This window comes from Meleagris gallopavo, chromosome 1 (genome assembly GCF_905368555.1).
Source record: "Meleagris gallopavo chromosome 1, MGAL_WU_HG_1.1, whole genome shotgun sequence".
Lineage (NCBI taxonomy): Eukaryota > Metazoa > Chordata > Aves > Galliformes > Phasianidae > Meleagris > Meleagris gallopavo.
Window position 1 is genome coordinate 153,931,219 of NC_139404.1, and position 24,457 is coordinate 153,955,675.

General features: G+C 46.6%; 1 protein-coding gene across 1 annotated transcript in view; it reads right to left on the reverse strand.

Moving 5' to 3' along the window:
• The window catches only part of PIBF1 (progesterone immunomodulatory binding factor 1), a 215,130-nt gene that overhangs the window by 164,731 nt on the left and 25,942 nt on the right, over nt 1-24,457 (reverse strand). The gene's annotated exons all lie outside the window — the stretch shown is intronic.

Here is a 24,457-nt window from a genome sequence, read left to right on the forward strand (position 1 = left end):
GCTCACTTAGGCTTTTTAAAATCCTTTTGTACACGAGCAGGTTCCCCACAATTCATTTTTTGAGCTGTCCCTGCACCTAGTCAGGACGCCGCACGTGTGCTAGCAAGGTCATTTTGTGACTTTCCGTGCCTACATTTTGACAGGCTTTAATCATGTCAGGAATGGATGGATCTGCATTCTTTAAGGATTGTAGAACTTTTTGACAATCTGCATTTGCATTTCCTACTGCTAAGTGCTTAAGCAAAACATCTCGGGCGGCTTGATTTTCCACTTGTCTCTCTAGCGTATTTTGTAAACGGTCAAGAAATTTGATGTAGGGCTCGGCAGCCCCCCTGCTTAATTGATGTAAATGAGGCATGAAACAAAATAGGATCAGGTATCCGACGGATAGCACGCAACACCATAGTCTTAACTTGTTGAAGGCATTGCCTATGCATCTGTGCCTGGTACTGAGGTGTTGCCCAGAGCCCCTCCCCCATGAGTTACTCCATGCCAATATGATTTAAGTTATTCAAATTATTCATAGCCTGGATTGTAGCCTATTCTCTGTATTTAGTCATAAACATGGATTATTGCATGGGAGACAGGATGGTTTGTAACAAAATTTTCCAGGCGTGAGGCGTCATAACTGATTGGAAGCAAAAGATTACAGGTAAAGGGAGACTGAATTCCATAATGTCTCGCTGATTTAGCTCCTTTACTGGCTCATAAGGCAGGGATTCCCAATGGGTGGGCCTGATTTGCATGATACAACACAGGAAAGGCAACGTATCAGCATTGCCCTGTGATGTTGCTTCTTTTCTGCACTGCTCTAAAGCACCGTAGTACGCTGTAGAAAAATTTTTCTTTCCCGCTCCGTTCCACTTATCATCAGGAGGGAAAATGTTCTGCTCGTCTTCCGGATCTACTGGACCAGAATCAGATCTTCCTCTGGTTCCGGTCCGTCCTTGTCTTTAACCAAGTTACATGCAGGCTGCAGAGACACAGCAGCAGGCAACGTAGGCGGGGCGGAGGGCGGGAGCGTCACGGCTCTTGACGGGGGCGCGCGGGAGCGCGGGGAGGGGTTTCGATTTCTCCCCTGCCGAGGGTGAGTTTGGAGCTGTGGATCGGGTCCGGGCAGGATCTGCTTTCTGCACCGAGGGTAGCGGCGGGGGTGGGAGGGAGGCGATGGGGAATAGTCGGAAGAAATTCTTCCTTATCGAATTTGTTTAAGCCCTTCCATTATTTGGCCTCAAACAGGTAAACGTTTAGGAGCCGTTCTGTCTTACAGTAATAGAAACCTTCCAGAGTTCGGTGCCAATTTTGTCCCAAAGCTCCCTGTCAAGAGAGAACCCAGCTTTCGGAAATTCAGGGACATTTTTGCTCATCCATTTAAGAAATGCAGCTAATGCCACTCTCTCCGTAATTCAGTTGGGCGGCGCTGCCGGACTGGGCTTGATCAGCCTCGGCTTGATTTGCCCCATGCAATGGGTGCCATTTGCAGCATCTGATTCACTCAGATGTGAATGATCCAAATCCTTTATTGCAGTTTCTCATATCACTTATATAACTTCACAAGTTTGCTTTTTATAGCTTTCCCATCCGTCCCTACAACTTTCCTATCCACCTTTACGTGTCAACAGAACATTCTACAAACACTCCTCAACCGTTCATGCAGGCGCTTATCCAATCAGAGCCACGAGCTGTTCCTTCTTCTAAAGGTGTCCTTGGTTCTCATGCTGTTTATCTTGCTCCACAGCTGCTGCTCCGTACAGTCCTTCTTGTTCTCGCACATTTTTCCAATTTCTATCAAGGCACAATGTAATGTCCATGTGCCGAGCTATGTTCAGAGCCACACACTGAGCCTGACAAGGACTCAGTTTGATAGGCATAGTAAACACTGGAAAATACAATGCCAAATAACTCCTGGCGCATCTGAGTGAATCAGATGCTGCAAATGGCACCCATTGCATGGGGCAAATCAAGCCGAGGCTGATCAAGCCCAGTCCGGCAGCGCCGCCCAACTGAATTACGGAGAGAGTGGCATTAGCTGCATTTCTTAAATGGATGAGCAAAAATGTCCCTGAATTTCCGAAAGCTGGGTTCTCTCTTGACAGGGAGCTTTGGGACAAAATTGGCACCGAACTCTGGAAGGTTTCTATTACTGTAAGACAGAACGGCTCCTAAACGTTTACCTGTTTGAGGCCAAATAATGGAAGGGCTTAAACAAATTCGATAAGGAAGAATTTCTTCCGACTATTCCCCATCGCCTCCCTCCCACCCCCGCCGCTACCCTCGGTGCAGAAAGCAGATCCTGCCCGGACCCGATCCACAGCTCCAAACTCACCCTCGGCCGGGGAGAAATCGAAACCCCTCCCCGCGCTCCCGCGCGCCCCCGTCAAGAGCCGTGACGCTCCCGCCCTCCGCCCCGCCTACGTTGCCTGCTGCTGTGTCTCTGCAGCCTGCATGTAACTTGGTTAAAGACAAGGACGGACCGGAACCAGAGGAAGATCTGATTCTGGTCCAGTAGATCCGGAAGACGAGCAGAACATTTTCCCTCCTGATGATAAGTGGAACGGAGCGGGAAAGAAAAATTTTTCTACAGCGTACTACGGTGCTTTAGAGCAGTGCAGAAAAGAAGCAACATCACAGGGCAATGCTGATACGTTGCCTTTCCTGTGTTGTATCATGCAAATCAGGCCCACCCATTGGGAATCCCTGCCTTATGAGCCAGTAAAGGAGCTAAATCAGCGAGACATTATGGAATTCAGTCTCCCTTTACCTGTAATCTTTTGCTTCCAATCAGTTATGACGCCTCACGCCTGGAAAATTTTGTTACAAACCATCCTGTCTCCCATGCAATAATCCATGTTTATGACTAAATACAGAGAATAGGCTACAATCCAGGCTATGAATAATTTGAATAACTTAAATCATATTGGCATGGAGTAACTCATGGGGGAGGGGCTCTGGGCAACACCTCAGTACCAGGCACAGATGCATAGGCAATGCCTTCAACAAGTTAAGACTATGGTGTTGCGTGCTATCCGTCGGATACCTGATCCTATTTTGTTTCATGCCTCATTTACATCAATTAAGCAGGGGGGCTGCCGAGCCCTACATCAAATTTCTTGACCGTTTACAAAATACGCTAGAGAGACAAGTGGAAAATCAAGCCGCCCGAGATGTTTTGCTTAAGCACTTAGCAGTAGGAAATGCAAATGCAGATTGTCAAAAAGTTCTACAATCCTTAAAGAATGCAGATCCATCCATTCCTGACATGATTAAAGCCTGTCAAAATGTAGGCACGGAAAGTCACAAAATGACCTTGCTAGCACACGTGCGGCGTCCTGACTAGGTGCAGGGACAGCTCAAAAAATGAATTGTGGGGAACCTGCTCGTGTACAAAAGGATTTTAAAAAGCCTAAGTGAGCAAATAAAAAAGCTTGTGGTGTTCTGGCTTGACCCTGTCCCTGATGTGGGAGGGGGCTAGCACACTGGGTGAAAGAATGCGGATCTAAACTCCTTGTTGCTGCACGGCTCTTTGATCTGCCAGGAAATGGGAAGAAGAGTGTGAGACCGCGCGTCAAGACAAAAATATGGTCCCAAATTGGTCAGCCACTGCCTGGCCAGCTCACTCAGACCACCACCAGGAGTGCTGGAGTGGATCTGGCCACCGCTCAGTCAGTGGCGCTGACTGATAGCACCGTGACTCTCATTTCAACAGGTGTAATGAGCCTCTTGGGGACAGGTGTAGCGCCCTCTGTTAGGATGTCCTTCTGCTACACGGATGGGACTTTTGTTTTACCAGGAGTTACAGATGCTGACTACACTGAGGAGATTAAGATAATGGCATGGATGCCTTTTCCCCTGCTTTATTCCCAAAGGCTAGAAAATAGCACAATTAGTCCGTTTTCATTCTGTGGCTGAACCTGGCATCGGGGACCAAACTGCTGGATTTGGGAGCACGGACAAACCTTCCTTGCTATGGACTACACAAATATGAAAAGACAAACCATTATTACCATGCTTAGTAAAAGGCCGAGTGAATACCGGAGTGGACGTTACCATCATTAAGTCAAGTGAATGGCCCTCAGAATGGCCACTAGAAGACCCTAATTCTACTCTTTTAGGAGCTGGGGGCTTGCAGCAAACCATACAGAGTGCCCAAATTTTATCTTGTAAAGAGCTTGACGGTTGCATTGCTCACACTGCTCCTTACATCTTGTTGGTTCCATGTACTTTGTGGGGTTGTGATCTTTTAAGTCAGTGGGACATGACTTTGCAGAAGAATTTTGAATAAGGGCCATTACTTGGCAGCAACTTATACCCCTAGCTTGGAAAACAGAGCAACCTGTTTGGGTAGATGAGTGGCCCTTAACAAAGGAAAAGTTGCTGCATTTACATGAGCTAGTTCAAGAACAGCTGGCTGCCGGTCACATAGTGCATACCGCCAACCCTTGGAATGCTCCAGTCTTCGTTACCCTCAAGAACAGTGGAAAATGGAGGCTTTTAGAGAACCTGCGTGCTGTCAGCGCAGTAACTGAGCCCATGGGGGTGTTGCACCCTGGTCTGCCTTTGCCTTTAATGTTACCTTTGAAGTGGCCTGTAGTGGTCATCGATTTAAAAGACTGTGGTTTTTTTTACCATTCGACCTCAACCAAAACATGCACCACGATTCGCTTTCTCAGTTCCCTCCATCAGCCAACAAAACCCTGCTCAGCCATATCATTGGACTGTTTTACTACAAGGACTAGGCTGAAAGTAAATCAGTTGTGCTGTATGACTTCCTGCAGGGACAGTGCAAAGTGGAGTCCATAGCATTATCTTAGTTTTCCCAGTGTAATCCGCATCAATAACATCACAGAATCACAGAATCACAGAATTGTAGGGGTTGGAAGGGACCTCTAGAGATCATCGAGACCAACCCCCCTGCCAAAGCAGGTTCCCTACACCAGGTCGCACAGGTAGGCGTCCAGGCGAGACTTGAATATCTCCAGAGAAGGAGACTCCACAACCTCCCTGGGCAGCCTGTTCCAGTGCTCCGTCACCCTCACCGTGAAGAAGTTCTTACGCACATTCGTGCGAAACTTCCTATGCTGCAGCTTATGTCCGTTTCCCCTCGTCCTGTCTCCACATACCACTGAAAAGAGACTGGCCTCACCACTATGGCCGCCACACCTCAGATATTTATAAACCTGGATCAGGTCCCCTCTCAGTCTTCTTTTCTCAAGGCTAAACAGACCCAGTTCACTTAGCCTTTCTTCATAGGGGAGATGCTCCAGGCCCTTCACCATCTTTGTGGCCCTCCACTGGACTCTTTCCAAGAGATCCCTGTCTTTTTTGTACTGGGGGGCCCAGAACTGGACACAGTACTCCAGATGAGGCCTTACCAGGGCAGAGTAGAGGGGGAGGATCACCTCTCTCGACCTGCTGGACACGCTCTTCTTAATGCACCCCAGAATGCCATTGGCCTTTTTGGCCACGAGGGCACACTGCTGGCTCATGGCCAACCTGTCGTCCACCAGGACGCCCAGGTCCCTCTCTGCAGAGCTCCTCTCCAGCAGCTCATCCCCCAGCCTGTATTGGTGCATGCAATTATTCCTCCCTAGGTGTAAGACCCTACACTTGCTTTTGTTGAACCTCATCCGGTTTCTTACTGCCCAGCTCTCCAGCCTGTCCAGGTCTCGCTGAATGGCAGCACAGCCTTCAGGCGTGTCAGCCAATCCTCCCAACTTCGGATCATCAGCAAACTTGCTGAGGGTGGCCACTATCCCCTCATCAAGGTCATTGATGAAGATGTTGAACAAGACCGGACCCAGCGCAGACCTCTGGGGGACACCACTGGTTACAGGTCTCCAGCCAGACTCTGCACCACCAACGACGACCCTCTGCGCTCTGCCAGTCAGCCACTTCTCAACCCACCTCACTGTCCACTCATCTATCCCACACTTCCTCAGCTTTGTTATAAGGATGTCATGGGAGACAGTATCAAATGCCTTTCTAAAATCAAGGTAGACTACATCTACCGCTCTTCCCCCATCCACCCAGCATGTGACAACATCATAGAAGGCCACCAGGTTGGTCGAGCACAACTTCCCCTTGGTGAACCCATGCTGACTACTCCTGATAACCTCCTTTTCTCCCAGTTGTCTGGAGATGGTATCCAGCACAAGCTGTTCCATCACCTTTCCAGGGACGGAGGTGAGGCTGACAACATCAGGCAAAACAAAAAGTCTCATCTGAGTAACAGAAGACTGTCCGACTAAGAGCGCTGTCATACAAGTCATGATAAGATGATATGTCATTTGAAAATCATGCGGTGTAAGAACGGAGCTATCACATATGGATTGAATCAAGTTGACAGTATACAGGCGCTGATGCTGTAAATCTTGCAGGATGCTATACAATACAGCCTCCCACTGCGGTTCTTGGTCTGGGGCCACAATAACAGGCAATGCCCTTAACATATCCATGTCTCCAGCTTTCCTAGACTCCCTCTGGATGAGCGCTCACGAATCGTGTGGATCAGGGGAAACAAATCTGGTCTTCTTCAGGGTCTACTGGGCCAGGATCAAAGCGATCGCTGGGGCCCTTGCCCCATCCATGGTGGTGGTATCAGGGGGGTTGCTGGCACAGTGGGTTAGTCTTAGGAGGAGCGTGCTAATCCTTCATCCTCTGGTAAACCGGGGTTGACTAACCATGGGCCTGCATGACTTTTTAAAGCTTTGAAAGTTTTTCTCCACGTTACATGCAATCCAGACATCACCTCATCACCTTTAGTGGATGCGTCCCACAATTTCACCCCTACCCTTCCCAAATCTCTGGCTCATAAACTGTCTGACTGGTGATGGAGGGATCCCTCCTGGTGGCCCATGTAAGCATTTACTCTAGAAGGGAGGATACTGACGCCCCCCATTGTTTAAGAATGGACTGAAAAGTAACTAGGACATTTCTCTGTTTCAAGTTTGTCTCAATGCCTGCCGCATTTGTGTCAATGCGCTCCGGATAGGTCAGTCTTCAAGTCAGGTCAAGTCTCTGCTCACATCCCTGTTCAGGTACCAAGTGTTGCAAGTTAACAACACAACACAGGGTTCTTCTGCAAGGAAGATTCTCTCCTTTATTTTCCTAAGCAAGCTTTTCATATTTTAACACACGTTTTCAGTACATTTCCACTAACAATCCATTGCCTAAACAGCAAGCAAGTTCCATAACAATGTGAGATGCACAGTCGAGCTGAGCAGTAGGGAGGAGAGCCAAAGGAAAAAAGTGCCGTCAGATAACCTAACAAGGCCTTATACGTGTTTCTCCTGAGCAGGAATGATAACAGAACAGCAAACAGTCTTCTGAGGAATATAGTAGTTCTTCTCTTCCGGACAGGTGCCCTGAACTGGAGCATTAACACTTTAACTCCCAGTGCACTACATGATGTTATGATGTGGAATACCGATAATTAGAAATCATAAAACCTTGACATCATGATAAGACAACGCATCATTTTAAAATCATGTGGTGTAAGAACAGAGCTATCACGTATGGATTGAATCAAATTGACAGTGTACGGGGCACTGATGCCATGGTCTGTGACCGTTTGCCGTAAATCTCGCAGGATGCTATACGATATAGCCTCCAACTGTGATAGTTGGTCTGGGGCCACAATAACAGGGAATGCCCTTAACGTATCTGTGTCTCCAGCTTTCCAAGCCTACCTCTGAATAAGAACCCATGTATCGTATGGACTGGGGGAACCAGATCTGGTCTTCTTCAGGGTCTACTGGGCCAGGATCAAAGGGATTGTCAGGGCACTCAGGAGAGGAAGCAGTGAGCCTCGCCTGCGGTGGTAGTAACAAGGGGGTTGCTGGCACAGCAGCTGAGTCTGAGGAGGAGCCTTAGGCTCCTTCATCTTCTGGTAGACCGGGGTTGACCAACCATGGGCCAGCATGACTTTTTAAAGCTTTGAAAATTTTTCTCCAGGTTTCATCAACCCAGACAGCACCTTATCACCTTTAGTGGATGCGTCCCACAGTTTCATCCCGATCCCTTCCGAAGACTGGCTCATAAACTGTCTGACTGGTGATGGAGGGATCCTTCCTGGGGCCCCATGCAGGCATTTTGAATCATAGAGTCATAGAATCACTCAGATTGGAAAAGACCTTAAAGATCATTGAGTCCAACCACAACCTAACTATACTACCCTAACGAACAATCTTCCGCTAAAATCATGTCCCTGACCACCACATCCAAACGGTTTTTAAACACATCCAGGGATGGCGACTCAACCACCTCCCTGGGGAGCCTATTCCAGTGCTTAACAACCCTTTCTGTAAAGTGCTTCCTGACATCCAACCTAAACTTACCCTGGCGCAACTTGAAGCCATTTCCCCTCGTCCTGTCACCTGTCACCAGTGAGAAGAGACCAACCCTGCTCTCCCTGTAAGCACCTTTCAGATATTGGAAGAGAGCAATAAGGTCTCCCCTCAGCCTCCTTTTCCCCAGACTGAACATCCGAGTTCATTTTGTTCCCCATAGTGTCCACCCTTGCCTTCATCCAATCAGAGCGGTTAGGGATGGTGAATCCCCGGGCTGCTGCATTTCTCTCAACACTCTCCTGTACAGGCTCTCCATGTTTGCCTCAACACCCGCTGCGTTTGTCTCAGTGCACTCCAGACCGGTCAGTCTTCATGTCAGGTCAAGTCTCTGTTCAGGTCCCTGTTCAGGCACCAATTGTCACAAGTTAGTAACATGGCACAGGGCTCTTGTGCAAGGAAGATTCTCTCCTTTATTTTCCTAAGCAAGTTTTTTATATTCTAACATGAGTATTCAGTATGTTTCCACTAACAATACATTGGCTAGAAAGCAAGCAAGTCTTCATAACAGCAGAGAGCTTATCTTATGCCTAGCTACAAAACATCCCTGTTTATTCTGTCCATCTCTCTGTCCCAGCACCTTATTATCAGCAAGTCGACATTTGACGAGGTCGAGCCAACCTCTCTTTCTCCCACTGCACAGCACCTCTTCAACTCTGGCAAACAGATGTCACTCATGTTCATGACTTTGGCCATCTAAAATATGTGCATGTAACAATAGATACTTACTCTTCTTAAATATTTGCCACATACAGCATACAGCCGAATGCTGTCGCGATGCCCGTAAACACTGGATATCTGTTTATGCTGCTTTGGGGATTCCACATACTTTAAAAACAGATAATCGACCGGCGTATACTTCTAAGGCCTCTCAGACTTTTCTCCAGGAATGGGGGGTTAGAGATGTTACAGGCATTCCTCATTCTCCCACTGGACAAGCTATCATTGAACATGCTCATCAGACATTAAAATGTACTGAAATTGTAATGTATTGAAATGTTTTGAAATGTAGTGAAATTATAATAAACAAAAAAGGGGGGATACAGGAGACATGCCACAAGAAAATTTATGTAAGGCTTTGCTTGTGCTGACTTTTTTGAATCGTGACCATACAGATGCAACTCGTGTGGATCATCATTTTGGGGCCTCCCCTATGCTCAAGAAACGGCCAGTGGTGAACGTTCGGAATACGGCCACAGGGCACTGAGAAGCTCCCTTACCACTGGTAACTTGGGGTCGTGGATATGCTTGTGTTTCCACAGGGACTGGCCCTATATGGGCTCCAGCACAGTATGTTCGGCCTCATTCCAAGGTAGAAAATCCAGCCCTCATAATGACTGGGTTTGTCTGTCTGTTCTTACTTATTGGTATTGTTCTGTAATTTGTTGTATTGTATTGTATATATGGCACTCACTTATGGATGCCATAGTGAGTGATGAGAAATGGCTGGATTACCCACGGGATGTTATCACAATAACAACATGGGTAACGCTATGACAAAAGTGGGTGATTTTCCTGCGTTACCAATGCAGCCTCAAGAATTAGAATTATTAGGCATTATCGAAGTTACTGTGTGCTTCTTCCTCTGTTTTAGTAGTAGATCAAATATGAACTGAACATAATTTGGTGTGACCGGTGCTGGAATCTATGAGAATAGCTCTTTTAGTGTAATTTCAGCACCCCGTTGTCAGTAACACTCGGTTATGATGCTATTAGCCTACCAATGATCCTTTTCTTAAATTGTGAAGACAAAACCTGAGAAGGAATCTCAGGCAAAGGGATGACCCTGTATGACTCTGTATTATAGAACGATTAGCTGTCTTTCATCCCACTCATCAGGATTTGAAAAAGATGACCACGCATCACTTGAGACAAAGGCACACGCTGTCTTACTTTGATTCGACCTATGATAGAATTCTGGAATACTGCCCTACAGATTTTTTTAGTTCACTGATCCCTTCAATTGGCACCTATATCAGGGACCCAAAGGCTCCTCACTGAACAATGATCTTGGGATGGAACAAAGTATTCTGACACTTTTAAGGGAACAGATATTTGTAGCTATAGCTGCAAATATTTTGTTTTGTAGAGAGAGCTGACCTTGGTAGTTTATTTTGTTTTGCAAGCAGGTGTTCCATTTGGGTTCTGTATCATGCATTGGCCACGCGTAGCTGGTGTACAAATGGAAAAAAAAAAACCCTGCAGACCCTGAGAAGATTAAAAGCAGGAGCGAGTCTGTGATGGATGACAGTGGAAAAGTGCACTCTGAAGCAGGGGACGCCCTGCTGGCACTACCTATCACATCCACCGCCAGCATGTGGTGCTCAGGGACATGATTTAACACAGGGTTATTAGAGTTAGGGTACTATGGTTAGAATCATAGAATCATAGAATCGTAGTATGGCCTGGGACCATAATGATCATCAAGTTTCAACCCTCCCGCTGTGTGCAGGGTCACCAACCACTAGACCAGGCTGCCCAGAGCCACATCCAGCCTGGATGTGTTAGGTTAGTTAGGTTGCAGTTGGGCTTGATGATCTTTTAGGTCTTTTCCAACTTGAGCAATTCTATGATTCTATGATTCTATGTTCCTTCTCTCTCCTTTTCAGTGGTTTGCTGTCTCTTGGGGGTCAGTAAGTAATAATGCGCTAGCTTGGGGAGTTTCTGCTTCCCACTTTTGGGGTTATCTAAAATGGATGCCTATGTGTGTGAGAGTGTACATCTGTTGACTAAAACTCGCAATCCTTTGCAGTTCTGTGAGTGCATAGTTTGCTTGTCCCTGCTCCTGAGACATCCTGTCACTCAGATTCAAACATACCCTGAAACAGCACTTCTCAGCTTTAGCCACACTCAATAAGTTAGGATGTTAGCTGGTTGAGGAAAGCAATGCCACTAGTGATGCTCCAGCAGGCTTACCATTGATGTTGATTCTATCCAACATGCAACTTTACAATTGCATTGATTGTCTATTATTAGCCCAAAGGCACGGTTGTGAAGATTTTAAAGGCATGTGTTATATGAGCCACAGTAATCACTCAAAAATCAATACATCAGAACATACAAAAGTTGAAGATTCTCTCTAATCAGTTACTGCTACACACAGAATGGGACCCTCAGAGATTCTTTTCCAGGCTGCAGAATCTTGGGCCATGGGCTAGACATGTATTTGTTCTTTTCTTAATGGTTTTAATAGTATTTGTTGTCATTATGCTATGTTTGCCTTGTCTCTTTTCTTACGTTCAGCGTGTTAACAATCAAAGCTTTGATTGAGTCATGATAACCTAAATGCATCCGGAAGTGCTATTACAAAGTGTTACACAAAATGAAGGAGAAAGCTCTAAATCAGGCAGTTGGGAAGCTGTGTAGAAGGCGTGATTTATGTTGTTGTGTTATAATGTTATTATATTGTTTCCTTGCACAACGCACGATGAGATAGATGGTTTTGGACCTTGATCACTGAGGTTTGCTTCGGAGCTGTCCCGGCCAGAACCACAGCGACTCTCCGTGAGGTACAGGGAGGTTTCGGTAGGTTTCTTCATCGAGGGAACCCTGAGATAACAGCAGCCTGGCAGATCTTGCAAGGGCAGCTGGCATGAAGTGGGCGTTGCTGGGGCATCCACACCCTCTTCCTTGAAAAAGCCTCAGGGATGGAGAGAGGGAGTTAGGATGTTAGCTGTTCAAACGCAGAGAAACCATAAGCCACTGTGAAGCAAATGATTTTCAGGGCAAGCCCCGAGCGGATCAGCAAGGCCGCAGTTCAGCTCTCAGGCTGCAGAGAATGCCTGGCCCTGTCACTGCTACCGGATGGCAGCCGGGATACCACCTGTGTGCGGCGTGAGCAGGTTGGGTTATCAGCTCAGCTTGGTGATAGAGGTAAAGGAGGAAGTAGAAAGGCCGAGGAGCATGCAAGATTGTGGGAAGGGAATTGACAGGTGGAGTCATACACTGCCATCCCTACAGGAAGGGTTGGGTCCTCGAGCAGTGGGAGATCATCTGCCGTCTCACAGTCAGGTGGGAAAGGGCGACCTCAAAACCAGCGAGGGATGGAAACGTGTCCCTGTTCGGGGCAACAAGCGGACTGCCCCTCAGCCTGTCCCACCTTCCCATGTCTGCCAGGACAGTGAGCCTCTAGGTGAAGGTGTGGGGAGTGGTTTCTGTCCCACTGTAACCGTGCAACAAGTCCCAGTCCTCCTCACAAAACTGAACGTGTTTAAGTCCACGGAGCCAGATGATATCCATCCTAGGGTTCTGAAAGAGATGACTGATGTGGTTGCCCAGCCACTCTCCATCATATTTGAAAAATCGTGGCTGTCTGGTGAAGTCCCCGATATCTGGAAAGAGGGAAATGTTACTCTCATTTTTAAGAAAGGGAGAAAGGAAGACCTGGGGAACTACAGGCCGAGAAGTCTCACGTCTGTGCATGGGGAGATCATGGAGCAGATCCTCCTAGAAGCTATGTTAAGGCACATACAACATAAAGAGGCAATTCGAGCCAGCATAGCTTCACCAAGAGCAGACTGTCCCTGACCAATCTGGTGGCCTTCTATGATGGAGTGACAGCTTCGGTGGACAGGGAAGGGCGATGGATATCATCTACCTGGACTTCTGCAAGGCCTTTTGACATGGTCCCTCACCACATCCTTCTCTCTAAATTGGAGAGGTGTGGATTTGAAGGATGGACTATTCGATGGATTAGGAATTAGCTGGCTGGTTGCAGTCAAAGGGATGTGATTAATGGTTCTGCGTCAGGGTGGAGGCCAGTCACAAGTGGCGTCCCTCAGGGGTCGGTCTTGAGACCGGTGCTCTTCAGCATCTTCATCAGTGACACAAATAATGGCATCAAGTGCACCCTCAGCAAGTTTGTGGATGACACCAAGCTGAGTGGTGTGGTCGATACACTGGAAGAAAGGGAAGCCATTCAGAGGGACCTGGACAGGCTGAGAAGTGGGCACATGAGAACCTAATGATGCTCAATAAGGCCAAGTGTAGGATGCTGCACTTGGGTCGGGGCATTCCCAGGTATTTATACAAACTGGGGGAAGATCTCCTGGAGAGCAGCCCCACAGAGAAGAACTTGGGGGTCCTGGTAGATGAGAAGCTGGACATGAGCCAGTAGTGTGTGCTTGCAGCCCAGAAGGCCAACTGTGTTCTGGGCTGCATTAAAAAAGGCGAGGCCAGTTGGGAGAGGGAGGTGATTGTCCTCTACTCAGCTCTTGTGAGGCCCCATCTGGAGCACTGTGTGCAGGCCTGGGGCCCCCAGTACAGGAAGGACGTGGAGCTCTTGGAGCTGGTCCACAGGAGGGCCACTGAGATGATCAGAGGGCTGGAGCACCTCTCCTATGAGAAAAGGTTGAGAAAACTGGGCTTGTTTAGACTGGACAAGAGAAGGCTCCGGGGTGACCTCATTGTGGCCTTCCAGTACTTGAAGGGTAAACAGGAGGGTGGATAGTGATAGGACAAAGGGGAATGGTTTTAAACTGAGTCAGGGCTGGTTTAGGTTAGATATTAGGAGGAAGTTTTTCACACAGAGGATGGTGACGCACTGGATCAGGTTGCCCAAGGAGTTTTTTGGATGCCACATCCCTGGAGGCATTCAAGGCCAGGCCGGATGTGACTCTGGGCAGCCTGGTCTAGTGGTTGGCGACCTCCTACACATAGCAGGAGGGTTGAAACTCGATGATCATTGTGGTCCTTTTCAACCCAGCCCATTCTATGATTCTTTGATTCTACAATTCTTCCCAGGTGCCATTACATAACAGTTATGAGGCTCTGGAGCTGGGTGGACTTGGGGGCGGGGGGTGCTGGTGAAAGTCCATCCGTGCAGGAGAGGTTGCCCAAGGCTAGTCAGTCTGCTCCCCGTTTTGCTACAGCATCAGTCAGGAAAAAAAGAAGGGCTGTCATCATAGGGGACTCCCTTCTGAGGGGAATCAAGGGCCCGATATGCCGCTTGGACCCGTCCCACGGGGAAGTATGTTGCCTGCCTGGAGCCCGAGTAAGAGATGTTGCTAGGAACAGCACTCACCTGGTTAAGCCCTCCGATTATTATCCATTACTGGTTTTCCACATTGGAAATGAAGGGGTAGGCAAAAGAGGTTCTCGGGTGTCAAAAGGGACTTCAGGCCTCTGGGAAGACTGCTGAAGGGATCAGGAGCGCAAGTTGTGTTCTCCTCTGTCCTCTCAGTTGGTGACTGGGATTCACACAAAAGAAGGAGGGGGGTGTGCTGAATGAATGGAGTTGTGAATGGTGTCGCACTCAGTGCTTTGGGTATTACGGCTTGGGACGCAGCCTTGAGAAAGGGGCAATGCTGATGGTGGATGGGAGCCAACAGACTTATTGACAGTTTACGGGCTGGCTTGGCCCAGTTCTGCGACTAGCGGGGCAGAGGAATCCACAGATCCATGCTTCCGGAAAGGGAAAACAAGGGGCTGCAAATAATTAAAATTATTCTGTGGCAACGATCTGGGGAGAAACTAAATAATTTACTAAACATAATATTGGAATGCAAGATAACACTCTATAATGCAATATAATTAGAACTGAAGCTAAGAAATCAAATATAATGAGAGAGAATGTCTGAAAAACTGTTGGCTTTACACTAGAGCGGAGGTGATGTGTATGGTTGGGACTAGCAGCAGGGAGGAGAGCCGAGAAAAAAGGGACATATCAGGTGACCTTGCCAGGGGTTATATCTCTCTCTGAACACAAAGTGTTTTGGGGTATGTAGTTCTTCTTCTCTTCTGGACAGATGCCTGGAATTCAAGCATTAACTCTTTAACTCCCAGTGCACTATATGATGTCATGATGTGGAATACCAATAACCAAAAATCATAAAACCATGACATTCCACCCCTTACTCTACATCACTACATTACGATTAAGATATACAAACAAACCATAATTAGCAAGCATTAAACACACACACACAAACCTATATATATACACATGGAATTACTGACTGCACTCCCCCAACATCAAACTGCCTTGTGGTACACATTGAACATCCCCGTTTTTCTGCATCACACACCAAGTGGATCCAAGTCCCTGGGCAAAAACAGTTCCGCGAAGAGGTTTGCCCTTCCCAGAAGCTGGAAAGACTCAAACCGTTTTTCCTAACATGTTCTTTACATGTACAACAGGGACTTTATCTCACTTGAGAGTATGTAGGGAGCTGGATTGGGTTGGACCATCACGATTGATAGATCCTCTGGTACTGACTAACCAGGTGGCTTCTGCCAAATGCTTCTCCCAGTGCTTAAATGTACTGCCACCCATTGCTTTCAACATAGTTTTTAACAACCCATTGTATCGTTCAATTTTACCCGAGGCTGGTGCATGATAGGGGATATGATAAATCCACTCGATGCCATGATCTTCCACCCAAGTATTTACAAGAAAATTTTTGAAATGAGTCCAATTATCTGACATTCTTTCTGGAGTGCCATGTCGCCACAGGACTTGTTTCTCGAGACCTAATATGATGTTTCGGTAGTAGCAAGGGGTACTGCATATGTTTCAAGCCAGCCAGTGGTTGCCTCCACCACAGTAAGCACATAACACTTACCACTGCGAGATCGTGGCAAGGTGATATAATCAACCTGCCACGCCTCCCCATATTTATACTTTTGCCATTGCCCTTCCCCCCAGAGAGGTTTCATCCTCTTGGCTTGTTTAATTGTGGTGCATGTGTCACAGTCATAAATAAGCTGTGCAATAGCATCCATAGTTAAATCCACCCCTCGGTCTCTAGCCCATTTATATGTTGCGTCTCTTCCTTGATGGCCCGAAGTTTCATGGGCCCACCAAGGTAGGAATAACACTCTCTTGTTCTGCCAGACCAGGTCTGTTTGAGCCACCTCAATTTTGGCAGCTCGATCTACCTGATGGCTCTTTTGTTGTTCTTCAGTAGCCCAGCTCTTGGGCACATGAGAATCTACATGGCGCACCTTTACACCCATGTTCTTTCCTGGGGCAGCAATCTCTTTCCACAGTTCAGCAGCCCAAATAAGTTAACTCCTTCATTGCCAGTTATTTTGCTTCCACTGCTGTAACCACCTCGATAAAGCATTTGCCACCATCCATGAGTCAGTGTAAAGATAAAGCACCTCCAACGTTCAGCAATGTCTAAGGCCAGTGGACAGCCTTCACCTCTGCAAATTGGCTTGATTCTCCTTTTCCTTCCTCTTCAACTTGTTGTGTGGGGCTCCACACAGCAGTTTTCCATCTGTAATGCTTCCCCACAGTACAACATGATCCATCTGTGAACAGGGCATATTTCTCTTCATTTTCTGGTTGTTCATTGTATGGTGGGGCCTCTTTAGCTCACAATACCTCTTCTGCTGGTGATGTTCCAAACTTTTACTTTCAGGCCAGTCCAAAATCACTTCTAGGATTCCTGGCTGAGGTTCCCGATCGGATCTCATTGCGTAATCAACACAATCCACTTACTCCAACGGGCATGATAGGTGGAGGGAACTTTTCCCTTGGACATCCAGTTTAGCACTGGCAGTCAAGGTGCTAGAAGCAGCTGCATTTCTGTACTGATTACTTTGGAAGCAGCCCAAACCCCCTCATATATGAGGCTAAGATCTCCTTCTCAGTTGGAGTGTAGCACTCTTCTGACATCCTGTATGCTCTACTCCAGAATCCCAGGGGTCGGCCTCGAGTCTCTCCTGAGGCTCTTTGCCACAACCTCCAAGTGGGACCTTTCTCTCCAGCAGCTGTGTAGAGGATGTTGTTTACATCTTGTCCCATCCGTACTGGCCCCAGGGCCACGGCACTCGCTATCTCCTATTTAACCTGTTCAAAAGCCTGCTGCTGCACAGGACCCCACGCAAAGTTATATGTCACCTGATAAATGATGCTGTAGTTTGGAATATGCATTCTCCAAAACCCCATTACACCCAGAAGAGATTGTGTCTCTTTCTTATTAATAGGTGTGGACATGGCAGTGATTTTATCGATCACATCTGTCGTGATGTGATGACGTTCATCTTGCCACTTTGTCCCTAGGAACTCAATTTCCTAGGCAGGTCCTTTCACTTTGCTTCGCTTAATAGCAAAACCAGCACGCAGAAGGGTCTAGAGTATTTGCTCTCCTTTCTTAAAAATGTCCCTGGCTGTGTTGCCCCACGCAATAATATCATCAACTGTAAGTGCTCAGGAGCACCACCCTGTTCCAGTGCAGCTTGGATCAACCCATAGCAAATGGTTGGGCTGTGCTTCCACACCTGGGACAAACGATTCCAGGTATACTGAATGCCTCTCCAGGTGAAAGTAAACTGTGGCCTGCATTCTGTCGCCAAAGGAATGGAAAAGAAGGCATTAGCAGTGTCAGTGGTGTCATACCACTTGGCTGCTTTTGAATCCAGTTCATAATGGAGTTCTAACACGTCCGGTACAGCAGCACTCGGTGGAGGTTTGACTTCATTCAGGCCACAGTAGTGTACCATCAGCTTCCATTCTCCACTGGCTTTACGCACCCACCGTATGGGACTATTAAAAGGCGAGTGTGTTTTTCTGATCACTCCCTGACTATCTAGTAGACGAATCAACTTATGAATGGGGAGCAAGGAATCCCTGTTGGTGCGGTATTGCTGTCTGTGCACCGTTTTTGTAGCAATCGGTACATGTTGCTTTTTCACTCGTAGCAACCCCACAACAGATGGATCTTCTGATAGGCAACGCAAAACAGACAGCTGCTTAACACCTTCTTTGTCTACAGCAGCTATTCCAATGGACCATACATACCCCTTGGGATCCTTAAAATATCCCCTTCTGAGGTAATCAATACCAAGTAAACATGGAGCCCCTGGGCCAGTCGCAATAGGGTGCTTTTGCCAGTCTTTACCACTGAGGCTTATTTCGGCCTCCAACACAGTCAACTCTTGGGAATCCCCAGTCACCCCATGAATATAAAAAGATTCTGTCCCTTAGTGACTCAAGGGCATTAGAGTACACTGTGCACCGTTGTCCACCAGGGCCTTATATTTCTGTGGTTCTGATGTGCCAGGCCATCTAATCCACACAGTCCAATACAATGTATTATCTGTTCCTCCTCCCGGCTGGGGGCAGGGCCTCTCTATTTGTTACCTCTGTTGTTCTTATGGCTATTGCCGAGTCCCGCAGCAACTGGAGCAATCGCCTTTTTGGAGAATTTCATCTTGGTGGTTGATCTGTCTTGTAATTCTTCCTGCTTGAAGTGCAGGATTGGTTTTTTTTTGACACTTCTTCATATCTTCTCCATGGTCATGTAGGGAACGCCACAAGGCAATACGCGACATAGGCTTACTGTTGTCACGATATCTTCTTTTGATAGCTGAAATGTTGGATGATGCAGATTGGGATGAAAACAATTTTATCAGCCCTTCCAGTGGGCTGTTTTGGGAATCCTGGTGCCCACTGGATGTATCTGATACCACCATGGATCCATCAGCATTAAGCACGGTAAACAATTCGTCTATTAGATCTTCTTGATTGCTCGGCATTCTGTCCAAGTTTTCAGCTACTTTTGCAGTGGCTGAAACACAAGCTCGTAGAGGGGTTGGATGTAACTCAAAGTCTATTAAGTGTATTAATCAGTTCATTTGTAAGGGGTCTTCTTTGCCCTCTGCCATTCATTTCTGCAGATTTACTGGCATACTTTCTGGTGCAGTCTTTGTGAACGTATGCCACATATCTGGTGTACACCTGACTCTCTCAGATGCGGCTATGTAATGTTTCCACCACAGCGTATTCTCTCAAATAATGGAGGCACTTCCACTGGATCTCATAGGTGGTCTCTTTCCTCCTCTTCTCCTGCAGTATCTGCTTCCTCTACTTTCTCCTCCTCCTCTTTCTTCTGTTCTAAGTGAGTCGAGATTCGTTTCATTTTCTGTCTTCTTACAGGGACAGCCGGCGTCGATTCTGGTGCCTCCTGTGGTTGATCAGGTTGATAGGTTCCGACACTCTCATTCTCCAGCTCGGCTCGGAGTCTGTCTTGTTCGATTGTGATGGTATTTAGTTCAGATTGAATCCCCAGTCACCCCATGAATATAAGATGAGCCCCTTGGGGACAGGTGTAGCGCCCTCTTGTTAGGATGGTCCTCGGAATGGCCTCTAGAAGACCCTAATTCTACTCTTTTAGGAGCTGGGGGCTTGCAGCAGACCATACAGAGTGCCCAAATTTTATCTTGTAAAGAGCTTGACGGTTGCATTGCTCACACTGCTCCTTACATCTTGTCGGTTCCATGTACTTTGTGGGGTTGTGATCTTTTAAGTCAGTGGGACATGACTTTGCAGAAGAATTTTGAATAAGGGCCATTACTTGGCAGCAACTTGTACCCCTAGCTTGGAAAACAGAGCAACCTGTTTGGGTAGATGAGTGGCCCTTAACAAAGGAAAAGTTGCTGCATTTACATGAGCTAGTTCAAGAACAGCTGGCTGCCGGTCACATAGTGCATACCGCCAACCCTTGGAATGCTCCAGTCTTCGTTACCCTCAAGAACAGTGGAAAATGGAGGCTTTTAGAGAACCTGCGTGCTGTCAGCGCAGTAACTGAGCCCATGGGGGTGTTGCAGCCTGGTCTGCCTTTGCCTTCAGTGTTACCTTCAAATTGGGCTATAGCGGTCACTGATTTAAGAGACTGTGGTTTTTTTTACCATTCAACTTCATCCAAAAGATACACCACGATTCACTTTCTCAGTTCCCTCCATCAGCCAACAAAGCCCTACTCAGCCATATCATTGGACTGTTTTACTACAAGGAATGCTCAATAGTTCAACAATGTCAATTGACTGTAGCAAATGCATTATAACCACTATGAAAAGCTAGGCCTCACATCCTTATTTATCATTAATAGCAGCAGAACAAGAAGAAGTTCTAAAGGGTGCTTTACTGCTTGTCCAGCAGGCAGTCCATTCTGTTGGTTTACAAATAGGTGAAGAAAAGGTGTAACTCAGTTTTCCGTGAAAATATTTAGGATAAAAAATTATATTTCACACCATTCAGTCGCTAATCCTCAAAGTACTACCTAACGTACAGACATTAAATGATCTGCAAAAATTATGAGGAACCACCAAATGGTTGTGACTGCTTCTGGGTATTACTACACAAGAGCTACACCCTCTACTCCAGCTACTCAATGGATATCCAGATATAACCTCTAAAAGACAATTAACACCAGAAACGCTACAATGCTTATATTCTGTAATAACATGATTGCGAGACTGATATAGCCATCATGTTTGTTTATCACTGCCAGTATCTCTTATAACAATATCAAACTCCTATCAACCATCTAGTTTGTTATGTCAATAGGATACCTCAAGAAAAGAGCCTCTCATTATCCTCAAATGGATATTCGTACTTCATGCATTTTCAAAAACCATTATATCACGAGTGGAGATGCTCGCAATGCTAATACAACAAGGTCAGCACGGTCTACAAATTTTACAAGCTCTTGACCCTGATTGCATCTACATACCTACTAGTAAAAAAGATTTAGGTGATTGCACAATTGCTTGATTTACAAATTGCTATGGCAGACTGTACCAGACAAATCTCCGCTCATCCCTCCAAACATTAGTTACTGTATAATTTGAGTCAACTATCCCTTACTACTGCTATTTTACTTACACATGTTCCTATACCTAATGCTGTTACTGTATTTACAGATGGCTCCAGCAAGACATACCGAGCAGCGGTTCTCTGGCATGCGACTGCTACACGATGGCAGTCAGACGTACACGTTGTTGATCACCTCAAATTGCAGAACTCACTGCGATAGCTCGATGTTTTCAAATTTATGTAGAACAAAAGCTTAATATGCTTAATATATAACTGACTTGTTGTATGTTACAGGTGTCATTCAGCAGATTGAAGGATCTTTTCTTAAGGAAGTTAACAACCCTGCTTTGTTTGCACAACTCAGGCAAGTTTTACATTATGTCTCTCACCGTACTCTTATTTTATCATGCGAATCCGATCACACACTGTGTTGCCTAGTCCTATAATTGAGGGAAACCGTAAAGTCGATCAAACCACAGTTGCCTTTGCTACCCCTCAATTATTTCAACAAGTGTGACCTTCCAATGAATTTTTCCATCAGCACAGGAGAGCCATTCACAAACAATTCCAACTGACAGTGGATCAAGCCCGTAAACACTGGTTATCTGCTTACGCTGCTATCGGCATCCCACATATTATAAAAATAGATAATGGACTCACGTATACTTTAAACGCCACTCAACCAAGCAAACTTGTGAAGGTATATAAGTTATGTGAGAACTTGTAATAAAGGATTTGGATTGTTCACATCTGAGTCCGTGCATCAGACGGCGCAGGCAGCCAGCTTTTCCACAAGATTGTTGTGGGGGACAGTGTCAAACGCTTTACTGAAGTCCAGGTAGACCACATCAGCAGCCTTACTTTCTGTCACGGTTTTATGATTTTTGGTTATCAGTATTCCACATCATAACATCATGTAATGCACTGGGGGTTTGACTACTGATGCTCAAGTTCCGGGTGCCTGTCCGGAGGAGAAGAAGAACTACATTTCCCCAGGGGGCTTTGCGGTCAACGAGGAGATACAAGTCCTGGCAAGGTCACCTGATGTTCGCTTCTTTGCCTGCGCTTCTCCGTCTGTGCTTCTCTGCCTGCGCTTCTCTGCCTGCGCTTCTTCATTGGCTCAACTGGACTGCAATTCTCATCTCAGCGTTGAGGTCAGGCCGATCCACCTTCCAGACACACACTCTCTCTCTCTCTCCTTATATTCTGCTGATACTATATTTAGTAAATTAGTTTGTTTCACCTCAGATTGTTGCCGCTGTTTTCAATTATTTCGGGGTCCCCTACTTTCCTTTTCCGGGGGCGTGGATCTGCGGATCCCTCCGCCCTTCTAGTCACGGAACCGGACCGAACCAGCCCGTAAACCGTTGACAGACACCGAGGATGTCCATCTCTCTAAAGTCTCTCCCAAGCCTCTCCACACTCCCTGCCACTCAGTATTCTCTGGTTTCGGGGAAAACTTCCTCAGAGAGAGAAAGAGTGTCTGAAAAGCTGTAGGCCTTACACTAGTGCTGAGGCAATGTGTACTGTCAGGACTAGTAGCAGGGCGGAGAGCCGAGAAAAAAGGGACATCAGGTGACCTTGCAGGGGTTATATCTTCTCTCGGAATGGAAGGTGTTCTGGGGTATGTAGTTCTTCTCTTCTAGACAGGTGCCCAGAACTGGAGCATTAAGTCTTGAACTCCCAGTGCACTACATGATGTTATGATGTGGACCGATAACCAAAATCATAAAACCTTAGCATGACTAGAAGGGCCACAAATATTCTTGGGAAAGAGCTGGCTGGGCTGGTTAGCAGAGCTTTAAACTAGATATAATGGGGGAGGGGTTGTACTGGGTGACAGAGAAGTGTGTAGGAATGCTGTCACCTTGGGAGGCCGTAAGGGAAAATCCCAGACTTATCCTGGAGGTATCAGGGAGGGCTCCCCTGAGAAGGCAATGAGGCCAGTAGCCAAGCTGAAGTGCCTCTCTACCAATGCGTGCAGCATGGAAAATTAAGAGAAGAAGCTTGAAACCGTGGCGCAATTGGGAAAGTATCACAGAAACATGGTGGGATGAATCCCACAGTTGGAATACCGTGATTGAGGGCTACAGGCTTTTCAGAAGGGATAGACAGGGTAGGAGGGGTGGCAGAGTTGTCCTCTATGTTAGGTAGTGGATAGATTCCAAGAGCTGTGTCTGAGGAACAGCCACAATCAGGTCAAGAGCTTGTGGGTAAAAATCAAAGATTGGTCCAGTAAAGGGCATCTAATGGCTGGGGTCTGCTACAGGCCAACTGATCAGGAGGAGCCTGTTGACAAGGCTTCAGCTGCAGGAAGTGTCGCGCTCGCAGGTTCTTGTCTTGATGGGGGATTTCAACCACCTGGATATCTGCTGGAATAGCGGCATGGCAGACAATCTAGGAGTGTCGGAAGAAAAAGAACGGACATTGGCACTTTATGAAAGTGATAACAGAGACAGTTTACTGGAAAAAAATACTCTTAAAAAACTCTTAAATAATACTAAGTGTGCTTCTGATTGGATGCAGGCGTGAATCACGCATAACGCCTCCATAATCAATTGGTAAGTATGTGAATGGCATGAGGCAATCACGCACCTAAATTTCTACTCTGATTCGTTGGCAATAAGCAACTTTTTACCTCTCCCTCAAGTGTACCTTTTTGCTCTTTTGCTAATGCAGCTCTTTTTTCTGCTTATGCATCTCCCTTTTCTTGCTGATTTTGTCAAGGACTGTAACTGACCAGAGTCAGTATCACATACAACACAGCACATAGGTCTTAGCCTACGCTCACATAGTCATGTCCTCCACTAACCAAGTATGTCTTGGATCCCATCCACTCATCTCCTATCTCGGGGTTGAAAAATTTTACTTTCAGGGATGGTTTACAGAGATTAATGTCATTATCCAATACAGCTCAGGGAGCTGTATTGCTAAAACGCCCTTGGTGTCGGGACTGACTACCGAGTTGTGGAACAGCAGACCGAAATGGAATAAGCTGTGCAATTCTGCTACCTTGTGGAATGTTTACAGGCGGATTTGATGCCTACAACATTATTTCTATTTGTCCTTCTGTATGGGAACTGTTGATCACGGCCTGAACCTCTGATTGACCACCTGAGGCAAGCAATGAGTCAGCCCTGGGAGCACAGGTGAAGGCAATTCACCTGTGCTACTGGAAGGGGTGGAGCCTGGCTCCACTTCTCCTAGATCCCATTTAAGAGCTGGCTCCTAGTGAGGAAGGATCTCTTTCTGGAGATCACTCCTTCTGGAGTTTACTGTGAGCCTACAATACTGGTGAGCATTCCCATTTCTTTTGATTATGTTTCCATTGCGATAATCTTACTAAGCCTAACCTTTGTACACCTACTGATTGTACATTTGGCGAGCCAGGCAGGCTAAACAGACTAAAATAGATACAATGTCTTTTCTTTGGAATATCTATAAGTGGGTCCGGGGGAAAAAATATCACCCCCCTAGATAAACTAATTTCTGGGCAGATCCCAGGGATTCTGGGTTCTCCTTATTACCAATTAACAATCACAATTGAAAAATGGGGTCCCCTGTGTGT